Source organism: Lepidochelys kempii, chromosome 4 (genome assembly GCF_965140265.1).
Source record: "Lepidochelys kempii isolate rLepKem1 chromosome 4, rLepKem1.hap2, whole genome shotgun sequence".
Taxonomy (NCBI): Eukaryota; Metazoa; Chordata; order Testudines; family Cheloniidae; genus Lepidochelys; species Lepidochelys kempii.
In genome coordinates this window covers 37,000,146-37,016,894 of record NC_133259.1, presented here as the reverse complement: position 1 = coordinate 37,016,894, position 16,749 = coordinate 37,000,146, and positions in this window count along the sequence as shown.

The following is a 16,749-nucleotide window of genomic DNA, read 5'->3' as shown; positions in this document are numbered from 1 at the left end:
CCAAGTTCTCAACCATGCCATAAATGGGCTCAACAGAGGCATATACATCAGATACAGAGACGATGGCTCAGTCTTCAATCTTATAAGGCTTAAAGCAAAAACAAAAGTATCAGAACTACTCAAAGAAGCATTCTTTGCAGATGATTGTGCCCTCCTAGCACACGCACAGGGAAATCTCCAGTGCATCATAGATCACTTAATTGAAGCATCAAAATTGTTTGGCCTTACAATCAGCTTAGAGAAAACTGTGACGTTGCAACAATAGCATATTCTATTTCAGTGGTAACCAAACTTGTTGCACTGCTTGTGCAGGGAAAGCCCCTGGCGGGCCTGCTGGTTTGTTTACCTTCCACGTCTGCAGGTTTGGCCAGTCGCGGCTCGCACTGGCCGCGGTTCGCTGCTCCAGGTCAATGGGAGCTGCTAGAAGTGGCGCGGGTCGAGTGATGTACTGGCTGCCGCTTCTAGCAGCTCCCATTGGCCTGGAACAGCGAACTGCGGCCAGTGGGAGCCGTGATTGGCCAAACTTGCAGACGCGGCAGGTAAACAAACCGGCAGGCCTGCCAGGGGCTTTCCCTGCACAAGCAGTGCAACAAGTTTGGTTACCACTGAAATAGAATATGCTATTGCTTGAATAGTCTTATATTTTTCAGTGATGATGTTTTAAAAGTTGTAAACTTTGGAGCAGTGTGCAGCATCTGAAACGACTATGATTCCTAAAGAGTGTAATTTCCAGTACTTTTCATACAAAAATGCCATTGAATGTTTAATTACATATAGTGGCTATATGCACAAAGGATGTGTTTCTGACTTACAAAAGCTAAACATACACAAACAATAGAAAAAAGAAAAGGAGGACTTGTGGCACCTTAGAGACTAACCAATTTATTTGAGCATAAACTTTCATGAGCTCACTTCATCGTGTAGCTCACGAAAGCTTATGCTCAAATTGGTTAGTCTCTAAGGTGCCACAAGTACTCCTTTTTCTTTTTGCGAATACAGACTAACACGGCTGTTACTCTGAAACCAAACAATAGAAAGAAGCTCAACAGCTCAGGGAATGTGAAATCTGGCAAGCTTGAACCTTCCATTATAAAGTTCCTTTAGTATTCAGTGAAAGAAAATACTGATGAGTAAATCATTTATTCTCCTATTCCCTCTCCCACCAAATTCTGTTATGAAATTGTGCCTCTTGAGAAGAGATCAGTAAAATTGTTTGACTACTGAACATTATCGTCATCATCATCAAGCAAGAATCCTACTCATTTTCTTACTTACATAAGAATCCTTATCTTTAACTTTCCTGTAACCCATGAATTGATCTGGGAAGCCCAAATTGAATAGTTGTACCTGACCTGTCTTCCTCTCTTATGTCATGTTCATTTTGCCATGAGAGGGAGGTTGACTTTTGTGACTGGCCTGGACTTCCGTGGTCATGGAGGAGTTGGCACTGAAACTCACATAGCCCATCTGTATTGTAGCAAGGGTTAAAATTAGCTATCACTGGGAGAAGGAGCCATTCTTGATGGTGTCCTGAAGTACTGCCCATCCACTAGCTTGCAGAGGGATCTTTTTTTTTTTCCTGTGTGAACATAAGCAGAGCTTTTATGCAGTTTTGTGTGGTAATTACTATTGAGGCCTCAAGGTCATTCAAACTGATATTCAACTCACTCAGGGTTAAACTGATAACCAGATTTGGGTTGGAAAGAAACCCACATAGACTAAACTATATTTTTCCCTGCCTTTCCTTGGAGCAACCTTCTTATACATTTTGGAGTACAAAATGTTGAAGACTTTGTGCACAAGAGAGGGGCACAAATTTGCAGACAGGCTGGTGGCAGCCCTGAGTAGAAATGTTATGCAGGTATGTACACAGATAGTTATACATTTTCCTTTCATGGTGCAATTGAGCTGTTAATCCCAGTGTGTTTATTATTGTCAGAACCTGACACATGGCAATCTCTAGCAGTAGAAGCTGAATGTCAGGAGGGATTGTCTGTTTGTCCAGAAGCTAGTACAATGCTCAACTCTCTGGGCAAAATAAATCATCCATAATCATGATCAACACAGACTGGATAATAAAAAAGATGATTTCCTATAATTTTATAATAGTAAGTGATTCTATGTTTAGTTTCTCAGATATGATCCTTATTTGGCAAGGCACTTAAGCACATTAATAACTTCAAGCACAGGGATAGTCTTATTAACTCTAGTAGTACTGTTCATATGCTTAAAGTTGTATGCTTAACTGCTTTGCTGAAAAAAGGCTTCAATCTGACAAGCTAAAAAGAATTACAATTCTTGTTCTCCGAGAAGTTTCCTCCATGACTACTTGCTTTCAACTACTTTGCAAGCGAATCTTTCTCTTGTTAAGCATTCAAAAAAGTATTGCTTTTATGATTTATGCAAAACTGGTACAACTTTTGAATAGTCATGGTGGGAGGTGTCTGCTGATCAGTCAAATTATTCAGATGAAAATCAAGTAGTTGATTTGATTTTTTTTTTCCAAAACTGAATGAAATTTATTTTTATTCAGTTGATTTTTGCATTGAAACTCTGATCTGGAATGTGGCATGTTTCTCTTTCTTGGTGAATAACCTGATGCAATGATTTTGAATTTAACTGTCAGAAATAGATGCAACTTAGTTTTCTACTGATATTTGTTTTAAAATGTTTTAATTTAGCAAGCAATACTGTTGTATTTACTTATGTCAGTAGGGTCCTCATTTTGTCGTATTTTCACTTAATAATTTGGTGACTAGAAAAGAAATGTTGACTTATTTCCTTATTGATATTCGTGTGTGTTAATTAAATAAAAAATTCTCCAGATCATATAATTTTATGGGAGCTCCACCTTCATTTTGTAGGCCTCTGTTGTTGGTGTTTGTTTTTGTTTTGTTTTGTTCTCCATTCGCATCCAATTGAGCTGGAATTTGATTAAAAATACAGTTTCACCTTAGTGTGTGTTAAAAGTCTTATAGGCTGAAATAAAATTATTGTAGTTGTCCTATATAATAGGTACTAATTACTTCAGGTTTCTAAGGGCTTTAACCCTGATTTAAAGCCATTGACTGTCAGTGGGAATCTTCCAGTGATTCTCGTGGACTTTGGATCAGGCCTTTGGAAACAAGTTTATTTTATTTATTTGTTGTTTTAATTATTGACTTGACAATTCATAGAATATACGTGTCAGAGGTTTTTTTAGTCACAGTAATTGATTTTTAACACTTTGAAATTATAAATAAAATCATTGAAAATTCCATTAAAAACACACTCACAAACCGACGAAGCAAATAGGTAAGTATTATCAGCCCGATTTTTTATTTTATTTTATTTTATTTTATTTTTTTTTTTTTTAGGGAACAGACACACAGAGCCTCAGATCATTTTCTCCTGTCGGAAAAAAATCATTCATCACAGAGTGTGTATGTCTACATTTGGACCTGGGGGTGTGATTGCCAGCTCGAAAAGACATAACTTGTGCTAACTCAGATTGATCTAGCAAGCTAAAAATAAAGTGTAGCTATGGCAGCACAAGTGGCAGGAGGGGCTAGTCCCCCAATTGCTTGTCAGAGACACTGGGTACATAGTGCTAAATTGGCCACTGCTTTCTTCTTATATACTCTTAAGAGGTGATTTCTTAGGCCACAATCTTGCGCGCACACACAGAATTCTTGTTTTCCCTAGTGGTTTCTCAAATAACCACCATAATAATACAATAAGCTGGATAAATTCTCTAACGTCAAGCAGTGCTTCATCCGCAATTTTCAGTAACTACGAATGGATTTCAAAAACACTAAAGATAGAATGTGGAAGAGTTTTACATGCTTTATGATTCTTGCACGTCGAACACCTGATTGTAGAGAACTGGTAAGGAATGCTAAATCAGTGGGAGTTCTGAGTGATGAGGAACTTCAAGATTTTGCTACAGGAAGAACTTGATTGCATGTTGCATATTTATTAGCACTGCTGAAAATTAAATTCTAAGATGCACATTGGATAGGCAGAATGTAAAAAAACAAATCATTTTTATTTGTGAGCAAGAAAATTATTGTTGTCCCATCCTACAGCTGTATTCAGTGTGCTGTTTCTTCATGAGTTGGAGAACACAGTATACATAATGATTTTCTGCCTGTTAAACAAAGTGAGGAATAGATTACATTATGTCAACACTTCCCTTGGGGTTTACATCTTTGCTCATATTATAATATAGAGGATCTGATTGTGGATTGATCTGAAAACAGAAGATATTTTCTTTTACATTTTGATTGACCTATAGTATTCTGTCAGGGTAAGCAGAGTTACCATTTTTTTCCTTTGAAGCTTCTCACTGTCCTCTCAACATGTTCATCGCCAGAGAACAAGTGAAGAATCGGTAGCACGGTGAAAAGAGAGTGAACAATCCACAAATACAAAGTATAGTACTGAGGAGAGAGGAAAGGGACAAGGTCAGCTCTGTGTGGCCCAAAAGCTTGTCTCTGACCAACAGAAATTGGTCCAATAAAAGATTTTACCTCACCCACCTTGTCCGTCTAATATCCTGGGACTGACATGGCTACAACTACACTGCCTACAGAGAGGAAAGTGGCAGAAGGTCATTGCAGAGAGGATTGGAGGAGCTGGAGAAGAGCATGAATTAAGGAAAAGTGATAGAGAAGGCACAAAGGGTAAAAACTCACCTACAGACAGTACTTCTAGATGGCTGATCCAACTCTCCTTGAGTCAGTGGGAGCCTTTCCATTTTCTTCACTGGGAGCTGGGACATGCCATATACTCTCTGCACTGCCTAAAACCACATAAATCTTGCCATAGAAGACTAATTGTGGTCCCATCGAAGTCTATAGCAAAATTCCCATTGAGTTTAGTGGGACCACAATTTGGTCCCAAGGACTTAACTGACACCTAAGACTATCAGAATGCTCGGGCAAGGCCAACATAGGGCCTAAATGACAGGGAAAAAATTTAAATAAGGATCAGCAGGGCAGAAATACAGCTTTGCAAACTGTGGTCAGTATGTAATTTCTGAGCACGCATCTTGTTTCGTAAAAGCACACGCTAATTGAGATGGAACTGTTCACGCTTTATATTAAAGTTATCCCCACATTCTTTTTCTTTTTTTTATTATGTGGCTTAGCTTTTATCAGCTGATCTCCTAAAGATCTCCGGGCACTCCTGCTTACAATGCAGGGGTAGCTAAAGGAAGAATCCTCCCCCCACAACTTTGAAGTAGGGTGTGGGAAAACTGGTTAGCTGGGATATGCCACTACTGCATTCCATAGTGATAGCAATGACAACAGTGTGTTTTGCCAACCCAAAACCATGGTTTTGTAGCCAATGGGCAGTGAATATACTCATTTCACAGACCCACTAACCACACCTTCACCACAATGATGTTCGCCCTCAAATATTTCCCTACATGCTTTCCACAGAAACAGCCTTAATTCCTGACTGCTTCCTATGTAGCATAAGCAGAATTGTCTTGTCTTGGGTTGGGTTGTCTGTGTCTGTAAGATTTCATTCTCAATTACTATTGAAATAGTACATTGCTATAAATTTTTAAGGCTAGAGCTGACCTTATGTGATTTCTAAATTCTGTCATGAAGGCCTTTGTGACCAGAAATCGTAACTTTAGCCTTTGGAATATCATTGTGGGTGCCATTAATTTAATTTTGCTATGTAAATTTATGGGCACAGTTACCTACAGGCCCTGGTGCCTTCCCTTCCTTGTCAGTGTAATCTGCATAATTCAAGCCCACTTTTATGTAGTTTTCCATATTACTGTGCAGCCTGAAAATTCTACAGTATATGCTGCTCTGATGTTCTGACAAATGTATTGTATCTGTGCATTCAACTAAAAAGAAAATTGCTCCTAAAGAATCCTACACTGGGAAACTTGTTCTCACAAGTAGAGGTCTTATGTAGACTAAGAATCAGGGTCCTTTTATTCCATTAAAATGATAAGGAAAATTATTGAAAGTTAAATTACACAGCGCATATGGATAATTAAGTACAACTGAAGCCTTGTTTATACATACATTGTACTTGCACTGTTCCTGTATGGATACCAGCGCAAGGATTGGGTGTGCAGGGTGAGCCTTTCTTATACTGATAATTCTTTGATGAAAATATTGCCAGCCTCTCTCTCTCTCTCTCACACACACAAATTACAAGATGGGATGAAAATCATGAGGCTCTTAAAAAAAAAAAAAAAAAGTTGGATTCTTTCTGTTATTGAGGATTGAAAGGTCACATTTTCAAGCTTTTCTCTGCAACCATGAGGGCTAGCAACCTTTTTCTTTTCAATGTGATTGTGAGAATCTGAGTTCTCATGTCTCCAGGAGTAGGGGCTTTTAGAAATACACCAAATTGTGAGAGTTGACAATACTGAAAATATTATGTCTATTGTGAAGACAGTGTCATTTCATAGAATATCTCCATTCACCATTGAAATTTTTTTTGTTTTAGCAAGGAGTGAAACTGGAAATATCATAACTAAGCTGTAATTGCAGAGGTTGTTACAGGAAAATTTACAAGCCCCTGTTCTTGTGATATTTCCAAACCTCTTTGCTCTGGAAATGTTCAGAAAAATTTTGGAAAAGCATCTGAATTTTCCCTTAAAAACAGCTTAACATCATCTTTTATAGAGGCTGGATGAGTGGAGACATGGCATGTATTTTTATCTCAGCATGTTTTGCCAAATGGATCATTTGGGTTGAGTTTTTATTCCTCTTGATTTTTATGGTGTATATCCAAGTAAAATTCATCACTCACAAACCAGACAATGGGACACTGTTCTTCTGTGGCCTTGTGATTGCTAATTCAATTAATGGGTTAGAATGGTGACCTTTTCGTTCTGCTTGGGGGTCCTCAGACATTGCATCCATATAGGGATTGATCTAGTGGCATCTCTATCAGCTCTCCTCAGTACTTCTCTCTGTGCTGTAATATGGTGATAAGTATTACAAAAAATTAAGTTAGGGACTGATCCTTGATTGCTATAAATTGGCATAGTTCCGTGGGAGTCAGTGGAGCTGTACTTATTTTCACCACCTAAAGATCATGGACTGCTTTGCAGGCTCTCTTACCATATATATTCCATGCAGAAATGCTTGGGGGATGGGGGAGAAGTTCCCTGTACAGATCTTGTTCAGTAAAGCTATTTTATTCTCAATGACCATAAATAAAAGCATTAATTTTATATAGACCTATTACAATGGCAATACACAAACATCATATTTGGTTTATATTAGAGATTTGTCTTTATTCTGAACAAACTGCCTTCAACATTTTATTCAAATAGAAGAGCTATGTTTTAGTTACATGTGTGTTTGTGTGCGTGTGTGTGTACACAAATGCATTGGAAACCAGAAAACTGTTTGCTTTGCTCTCCAGCTTTTTGGCTAAGTTAAATATATTCTGTATTTTATTTCAACTGCTTGAGCTCTGCACAAATACTCGGGACCACATTATAAACCCAGAGGCCAGAGTTCATAATGGAAATGCTGACTAAAGATTTTACTGTAGGGCTGTAAATGTTTCCATTATAATATCAGGCTGCTTAAAATGAGTTTTGAATTACATTTTGAATGTAACTTTATTCATATGCCAATAGTTTTGCTGACAGTTATATGCAGGAAGGAATAAAATCCTAGCAACCTGTAAGGTCATATTACTTTACAGGTTCACCTGGCAACACATAATATCTTTGATAACTTTGCACTTTAGAACTTGGTAGCAGCAGTCTATTGATTTTTTTTTTTGGTCTCTCCCAAATGAGGAGGAAGCATTAATAATGTGCTAGAAGGAGCTTATTTGTTTTTAAGATTTCAGAGGGGGTTATAATACAGTGGTAGGTTGTGTTTTTTTTTTTCTTTTAAAAACATCCTTAGGTTGCTGCTTGAATTCCTGGGTACGTGGAGAAAAAAACACTGTTTATTTCATGGTAGTGATACATATTCTTCTGCTACCCATTGCTATTCTTTCAATGCTGTTTGGACTATTAAACATAGGTCTGACCCAGTATGGCAGTTCTTATGTCTAGTCTGTCCAGCCCAATATCTGTCTCCAGGAGTGGGCAGTACCAGAGCTTCAGTGGGAGTGTGCAGAATTGGGCAATTTTGGAGAGATTCACCCCTCTCTTCCCCTCCCAGCTTTTGGAGTCAGAGGTTTAGGGGTATCCTTATCCATCTTGGCTGATAGCCATTGATGGGTCTTGTCATAAATATAAAGGAAACTGTATACAGAACTATAAAATCCCTCCTGGCCAGAGGCAAAAGCCCTTCACCTGTAAAGGGTTAAGAAGCTAAGATAACCTTGCTGGCACTTGAGCAAAATGACCAATGAGACGACAAGATGCTTTCAAAGCTGGGGCGGGGGAAACAAAGGGTCTGTCTGTCTGTGTGATGCTCTTGCTGGGAACAGATCAGGAATGCTCTTCAGAACTCCTGTAAAAAGTTAGTAAATAATCTAGCTATAAATGCGTTAGATTTTCTTTTGTTTAATGGCTGGTAAAATAGCTGTGCTGAATGGAATGTATATTCCTGTTTTTGTGTCTCTTTGTAACTTAAGGTTTTGCCTAGAGGGATTCTCTGTTTTGAATCTGATTACCCTGTAAGGTATTTACCATCCTGATTTTACAGAGGTGATTTTTTTACTTTTTCTTTTCTTTTAGGAACCTTATTGTTTTTTCATTGTTCTTAAGATCCAAGGGTTTGAGTCTGTGCTCACCTATTCAAATTGGTGAGGATTTTTATCAAGCCTTCCCCAGGAAAGGGGGGGTAGGGCTTGGGGTTTTTTTTGGGGGGGGGAAGACATCTCCAAGTGGGCTCTTTCCCTGTTCTTTGTTTAATACGCTTGGTGGTGGCCGCATAGGGTTCAAGGACAAGGCAAAGTTTGTATCTTGGGGAAATTTTTAACCTAAGCTGGTAAGAATAAGCTTAGGGGGTCTTTCATGCAGGTCCCCACATCTGTACCCTAGAGTTCAGAGGGGAAAGGAACCTTGACAGGTATCTACTCCATTAACTTATCTAGTTCTCTTTTGAACCTAGTATACTTTCAACTATCACAAAATCCCATGGCAATGAGTTCCACGGGTTAATTCTGTGTGGTGTTAAAGTACTTCTTGTTTGTATTTCACCTGCTGCCTATTCATTTCATTGTGTGACCCCTTGTTTTTTTGTATTGTGAGAAAGGGTAAATAACACTTTTCTCTTCACTCTTTCCACACCATTCATGATCTTTTATACTTCTATCATATTCCCCCTTAATCATCTCTTTTCTAAGCAGAACAGCCCTCATCTTTCTAGTCTCTCCTCATATGGAAGCCATTCCATACCTTTGATCATCTTTGATGCCCTTTTCTCAACCTTTACCAGTTCTTCTACCACCTTTTTCAGATGAGGTGACCAGAACTGTAGAGCACACCATGGATTTGTATAGTGGCATTATGATATTTTCTATCTTTAGCCTAATAGTTCCTAACACATCTAAGCATATTTGATTGCTGCTGTGCATTGAGCTGAAGTTTTTCCAGAACTATCCATGGTGACTCCAAGTTCTCTTTCTTGAATGGTAACAGCTGTTTTAGAATCCATCAGTATATACGTGTAGTTGGGATTCTTTTTTTCTAATGTGCATTACTTTTCAGTTATCAGTTTTGAATTTCATCTGCCATTTTGTTGCCCAGTCACCAGAAGGTAACAAAAGAAGCTGATTAAGATTCATATCGGATATGCTTTGACTGTTTATGCTTTTAGCAAGCTATCTTAAAAGATAGAATAAAGGCTAAATGAGGCTAAATATTTAGAAATAAAAGTCTCATTCCATTAACGTCAGTGGGAATTTTGCCATTGATTTCATTGAGACCCTAAGGTGAAATTTGGCATTTAATTTAACTATGGGCAACACTCCCAAATGTGGATGTCTAAACCTATGCATTTAAATGTATCTTTAGCCATCCAAATAAGAAGAGGCCTGATTTTCAGAGGTGCTAGCTTCACCCTTTATTAAATCAGGTGTGTCCCTTATTTGACAGGCAGTATGATCAACTGGCAGTAATGTTTCAGACACTAATTCAGCGAAGTGCTTAAGCAAGCCAATCCCAAAAGTGAGACTACTCATGGACTTAAAGTTTGGCATGTCCTTAAGCACCTTACTGAATTGGGGCTGGAAAGCAGAATGTGATTGTACATTTCTTCTAAGTGGGCATCCCTGGTTTCAAAACAGAATACAAAAAGTAGCATTTTTTATTGTTTTCAAAGTAACAGGCAAGGTTATAATTAATAGTAAGCAATTTATAAGAGAATAGAACTAAAATAATAGGTACTGCATTCCCTCAGAAACTATTTTTTCCCTTTTCCATAAGAATAAGTAAACTTTGTTTGGAACCAAAACCGTAAAACATGATTTTCAAACACCACCCATTTTTACCATCCTCTAACCTCGGATCTATAGGAATGCAGAATCTATAAAATGTAGGAAGAAAACAGATTTAATTTAATTCTGTGTAAACCATCTGCTCCATCTGTCAGTCAGAATATAATGTACTATCGTTCCACAGAAAAGTGTAAAAAGGAAAATATGGTCTAGAAAATTACATTAAACTGTTGCACTAAGGGTGAAATTCACTGTGTCTTCTTAAACCTGGGTAATAAGGCTTTATGTGGATAAAAGTGCAAGGCTTTTTAAGGCCATTTTTATACTGGCAAACTTAGTGGCAAAGCTGTACCAATAATTAAACCACCCCTAATGAACAGTGGTAGCTACATCAGCAAGAGAGCATCTCCTGCCGACGTAGCGCTTTCCATACCGGCGCTTTTGTCGGTGCAATTTATGTTGCTCAGAGGGGTATTTTTTCACACCCTCGAGCAACTTAAGTCATACCAACAAAAGTGCTAATGTAGGCATAGCCTTAGGTAGCTGGAATCTACTTCCAAACCTGGGGCCATAGTTCAGGTCTGTAATAGTGATCGCAGCCTTTACATCCCATTGTGCGGATTATTGGGATCCTCATAAACATGAATCCTGCACCAGCCTCTGTTGTGATCTCCGAGATTAGCCTAAGCAAGGGTCCTTTCGGCAAGCAGATGCCGTGCAAGGTCCATATTCAGAGTCAAGTGTAGAGCCCTGCAAATCTGCAGATATCTGCTTTATATCCATGGGTATCTGTGGACCACGTTTGCAGATCCTGGCTCAGATGCGGATACAAATTTTGTATCTGGGCAGGACTCTAGTCAAATGATGCAGAGGGTCTTGTGCTGAGTCCTGAACCCAAGTGACTGCATTTAGGGTGAAATTCACTCCACCTAGAATCCTGTTACTTTTATGTACAAATGACACCTCACCGAGTTGGTAAGACATTCACTAAAAGGGATAGTGTAACCAAAATTAATGTTTTGTAAAGATAGGCTAGGTTTAGGTTTATTTAGGTTTTGGACTGAGCAGTTAGCCAATATTTGGGGTCTTGCAGGTTGTTTCTTTGAGAAAGAGAAACTAATGAATTCAGGTATTTCTTTGATAGAACCCTGTTTATTTGTAAAGACTATACAAAGTCCTGTTTCTCAGAATGCAGTATGAATGAAACAACAGAAGACAGTTTCTTTCTTTGCTCACAGTTCCAGCACACTGAAACTTTTCTTTTCAGCACAGTTCTTTTCAGCTAGCACTCTGGGCCAAAAAAGCTTGAATTGTTTTTAGGGTCATGTTGTCTGGCTATTCTTGGGAGTTCTTTGCTGCCTTCTCCATGAGCTTCTGTGGTGTTTCTGCTCTTCTCAGGCACATAGCTCCCTCAAACAATATCAGTCCCCCAAGAGTTTGCATTCAGACCCAGGGAATATCCCCTCAGACTAGAGGCTCAACTCCTTCTCCGACTGTGCATGTGGCCTGTGTTTGGATGATGGCTCCTGTTGTTTCAACAATCTGTTCCATAAAGAAATTGCTCTTTACATTTATTTTGAACAAAGGATGCCTGTTAAGCCCAGAAGCCTCAGCAAAGTTTCATCCAACAATCAGCATAAGAATAATATATGAATGTTTCTATGCATGTTTAAAAAAAATCAATGAAAGCACTTTTATAAACGGTCAAACCTACATTATGTATATCATAGTACTGCCCTGAGGCTCCAAATCAGGGCCCTATTGTGCCCAACGCTATCTAAATATATGGAAAGATACATTCCCTGCTCTGCAAAGCTTGGAATTGAAGTGGACAAAACAATCAAAGGGAGGGAGAGAAATTGTTATCCCTGTCCAACAGCTGGAAAACTGAGTTAAAGAAGTTTAAGGGTAACATTTTCAAAAGTGCCTAAATCCTGTTGACTTTTAATGAAACTTAGGTTCCTGAGTACCTAAGGGTATGTCTACACTACGAAATTAGGTCGATATTATAGAAGTCTATTTTTAGAAATCAATTTTATACAGTCAATTGCATATGTCCACACTAAGTGCATTAAGTCGGCAGAGTGCGTCCTCACTACTGTGGCTCGCATCGACTTATGGAGCGGTTCACTGTGGGTAGCTATCCCACCGTTCCCGCAGTCTCTGCCACCCACTGGAATTCTGGGTTAAGCTCCCAATGCCTGATGGGGCAAAACCATTGTTGCAGGTGGTTTACAGGTGTCGTACATGTAGTCAGTTGCCCCTCCCTCCATGAAAGCAATGGCAGACAATCATTTCGCGCCTTTTTTCCATCCGGATGCCATACTGCTTGCAGCAGACTGTGCAGTAGGACTGCTAACTGTTGTCATCCATCACTTCCGCTGCAACTCTGCTCTGTTGCTATTGTCTCAATAGCAAATTTCTCCATGTTGTGTGTCATGGGCTCCCGGGTACGTGTGTTCTTCCTCAGGAAATGTGCCTGGTGCTAACTGTCGTCCTCCACTGCTTCTGCTGCAATTCTGGTCTCCTGCTCTCATGAATCCACCTTGCAGGTCCTCTCATTATCTATAAATATCTATTCTCGTGGCATCCGTCGTCAGCCATTTCAACTCTGCTCTCCTGCAGACGCCATACCATGGCAAGCATGAAGCCCACTCAGCTCACCACGGCAGTTACGAGCATTGTAAACACCTTGCACTTTATCGTGCAGTATGTGCAGAACCAGAACCCGCAAAAGCAGGCAAGGCGGCGCTGGCAGTGTGGTGATGAGGATATGGACACAGACTTCTCTCAAAGTACGGGCCCTGGCAATTTGGACATCCTGGTGGCAATGGGGCAGGCTCATGCCATGGAACGCCGATTCTGGGCCCGGGAAACCAGCACAGACTGGTTGGATCGCATAGTGTTGCAGGTCTGGGATGATTTCCAGTGGCTGCGAAACTTTTGGATGCATGGAACTTTGTGACTTGCTTTCCCCTGCCCTGAAGCGCAAGAATACCAAGATAAGTGCAGCCCTCACAGCTCACAAACGAGTGGCGATAGCCCTCTGGAAGCTTGCAATGCCAGACAGCTACCGGTCAGTCGGGAATCAATTTGGAGTGGGCAAATCTACTGTGGGGGCTGCTGTGATCCAAGTAGCCAACGCAATCACTGAGCTGCTGCTCTCAAGGGTAGTGGCTCTGGAAAATGTACAGGTCATAGTGGATAGCTTTGCTGCAATGGGATTCCCTAACTGTGGTGGGCGATAGAATGCATAGCCCTATCTTGGGACCGGAGCACCTTGGCAGCCAGTATATAAACCGCAAGGGGTACTTTTCAATGGTGCTGCAAGTACTGGTGGATTGCAAGGGACATTTCACCAACATCAACGTGGGATGGTCAGGAAAGGTACATGACAATCGCATCTTCAGGAACTCTGGTCTGTTTAAACAGCTGCAGGAAGGGAGTTACTTCCCAGACCAGAAAATAACTGTTGGGAATGTTGAAATGCCTATAGATATCCTTGGGGATCCAGCCTATCCCTTAATGACATGGCTCATGAAGCCATACACAGGCACCCTGCACAGTAGTAAGGAGCTGTTGAACTATATGGTGAGCAAGTGCAGAATGGTGGCAAAATGTGTATTTGGACGTTTAAAAGCGTGCTGGTGCAGTTTACTGACTCGGTTAGACCACAGTGAAACCAATATTTCCATTGTTATTGCTACTTGCTGTGTGCTCCATGATATCTGTGAGAGTAAAGGGGAGAAGCTTATGGCGGGGTGGGAAGTTGAGGCAAATTGCCTGGCCGCTGATTACAAGCAGCCAGACACCAGGGCAGTTAGAGTGCAGCAGGGCGTGCTGCACATCAGAGAAGCTTTGAAAACCAGTTTCATGACTGGCCAGGCTATGGTGTGAGAGTTCTGTTTGTTTGTTTCTCCTTGATGAAAACTCGCCCCCTTGGTTCACTCTACTTCCCTGTAAGCCAACCGCCCTCCCGCCTTCGATCACTGCTTGCAGAGGCAATAAAGTCATTGTTGTTTCAAAACCATGCATTCTTTATTAATTCATCATACAAATAGGGGGATAGCTGCCAAGGTAGCCCGGGAGGGGTGGGGAGGAGGGAAGCACCGGGTGGGCTGGTGGAGAAGGGAAAGACAAGGCCATACTGCACTTCAAAACTTACTGAATGTCAGCCTTCTGTTGCTTGGGCAGTCCTCTGGGGTGGAGTGGTTGGGTGCCTGGAGTGCCCCCACTCTCGTTCTTGGGCATCTGGGTGAGAAGGCTATGGAACTTGGGGAGGAGGGCGGGTGGTTACACAGGGGCTGCAGCAGTGGTTTGTGTTCCTGCTGCCTTTTCTGCAGCTCCACTGGATGCCGGAGCATATCAGTTTGATCCCCCAGTAGCCACAGCGTTGCATCCTGCCTCCTCTCATCGTGCTGCTGACACCTCTCCTCTTGCTCCCGCAACCTCATCTTGCTCGTCCTTGCGTTTGTTTTCTGCTTTCCTGGACTCTGCCATTGTTTGTCTCCATGCATTCTGCTGAGCTCTTTCACTGCGGGAGGACTGCATGAGCTCAGAGAACATTTTATCGTGAGTGTGTTTTTTCTGCTTTATCTGCTCTAGCCTCTGGGACGGAGATGATAGGGGGCATTGAAACATTTGCACCTGTGGGAGGGAAAAAGAGGGAGAGTAGTATTTAAAAAGACACGTTAGAGAACAATGGGTAGACTCTTTCATGGTGAACCAAGCTGTTAACATTACATAGCACATGTGCTTTCAGTACAAGGTCGCATTTTGCCTCTTATATTGAGGGCCTGCCGGTTTGGTATGAGAGATCACACGTGCAGGGCTGGGCAACAGATTTCTGCTTGCAGGCAGCCATGGTAAGCCAGTCTTTTGGCTTCTTCAATCTTCATAATGTGGGAATGGTTTCAAATAGCAGCACCCTCCTTTCCCATACGAAGCATCCATTGGGTTGGCCATTTAAAAGGAGGGGCTGCGTCTTTTGGGTTAACGTGCAGCACAAACCCAACTACCCCCCCCCCAATTCTCTGGGATGATCACTTCACCCCTCTTCCCACTGTGTGACTTATCCAGGAAGATCCCTGCCAGCCAAACGCTAACAGCTCAGCGTGAACGCAACCCCTCCCGCACTGTATGGCTAAAAGCGGGGATGATTTCTTTTTAGCCACAGGCAAACAGCCCAGCAGGAACGGCCACCTCTGAATGTCCCCTTAATAATGTCCCTGGAGGATTTCCGCTCCATCCCCAGACACGTTAACAGACTTTTCTAGTAGTTGGAAAATGGAACTATTGGCCGCAAATGCACCCCAAGTCTTCAGGGCAAATTAATCATTAAACACGCTTGCTTTTAAACCATGTATTATATTTACAAAGGTACAATCACTAGAGGTGCTTTCTCCAGCTTCGTGGTCCAGGAGCCCGCCTTGGGAGGGTATTGGCTCCAGGGTGATAAACAGTTCCTGGCTATTGGGGAGAATGTTTTCTCCGCTTGCCTGTTGTGCGCTATCCTCCTCCTCCTCATTTTCCTTATCCCCAAAATCCTCATTCCTGTTGTGTGAGACTTCCCCTTTATGGGTGTCCAGACAGGGGTGGAGTAGTGGTAGGGGCACCCCTTAGAATTGCATGCAGCTCATCACAAAAGCGGCATGTCTGGGGCCCTGACCCGGAGCGGCCGTTTGCCTCTTTGGTAGGCTTGCCTTAGCTCCTTAATTTTCACACGGCACTGCTGTGGGTCCCTGTTATAGCCTCTGTCCATCATGCCCTAGGAGATTTTTTTCAAAAATATTGGCATTTCATCTTTTGGAATGGAGTTCTGATAGCGCGGATTCATATCCCCATACAGTAATCCGATCCAGTACCTCTCGTTTGGTCCATGCTGGAGCTCTTTTGCGATTCTGGGACTGCATGGTCACCTGTGCTGATAAGCTCGCCACGCTGGTCAAACAGGAAATGGGCTCCCAAGTCATGAGTAGATCTTTTTTCTAAAAGATATGCTCTTTGAATTATTTTGGGGAAATTTCATGGCCTGAGTTATACAGGAGGTTAGAATCTGTGAATACATCTATTTCTGTTGTAGCTCTCTGGGATAGGGATACTATGTATTACCACTGTCATGAATGAGCTAGTAACTGAGAAATCTAGTGAAGAAGAAACTAGAGATATACCAAACAGTTAAGAAATAATTTAATTACCTATTAAAATAGTATATAGATCCTTGTTTGTTTCACATTTGATGAAGACCCAAATTGAGAACCCTTTCTGAGGTACCTATAACCTTCTCTGATGCTCTTCTGATTTTCCTGCTATACTCTGATTTATACAATGCTCCTTTAGCTGTTTCAATCCTTAATTTGTCATATTTTTCTTCTTCTT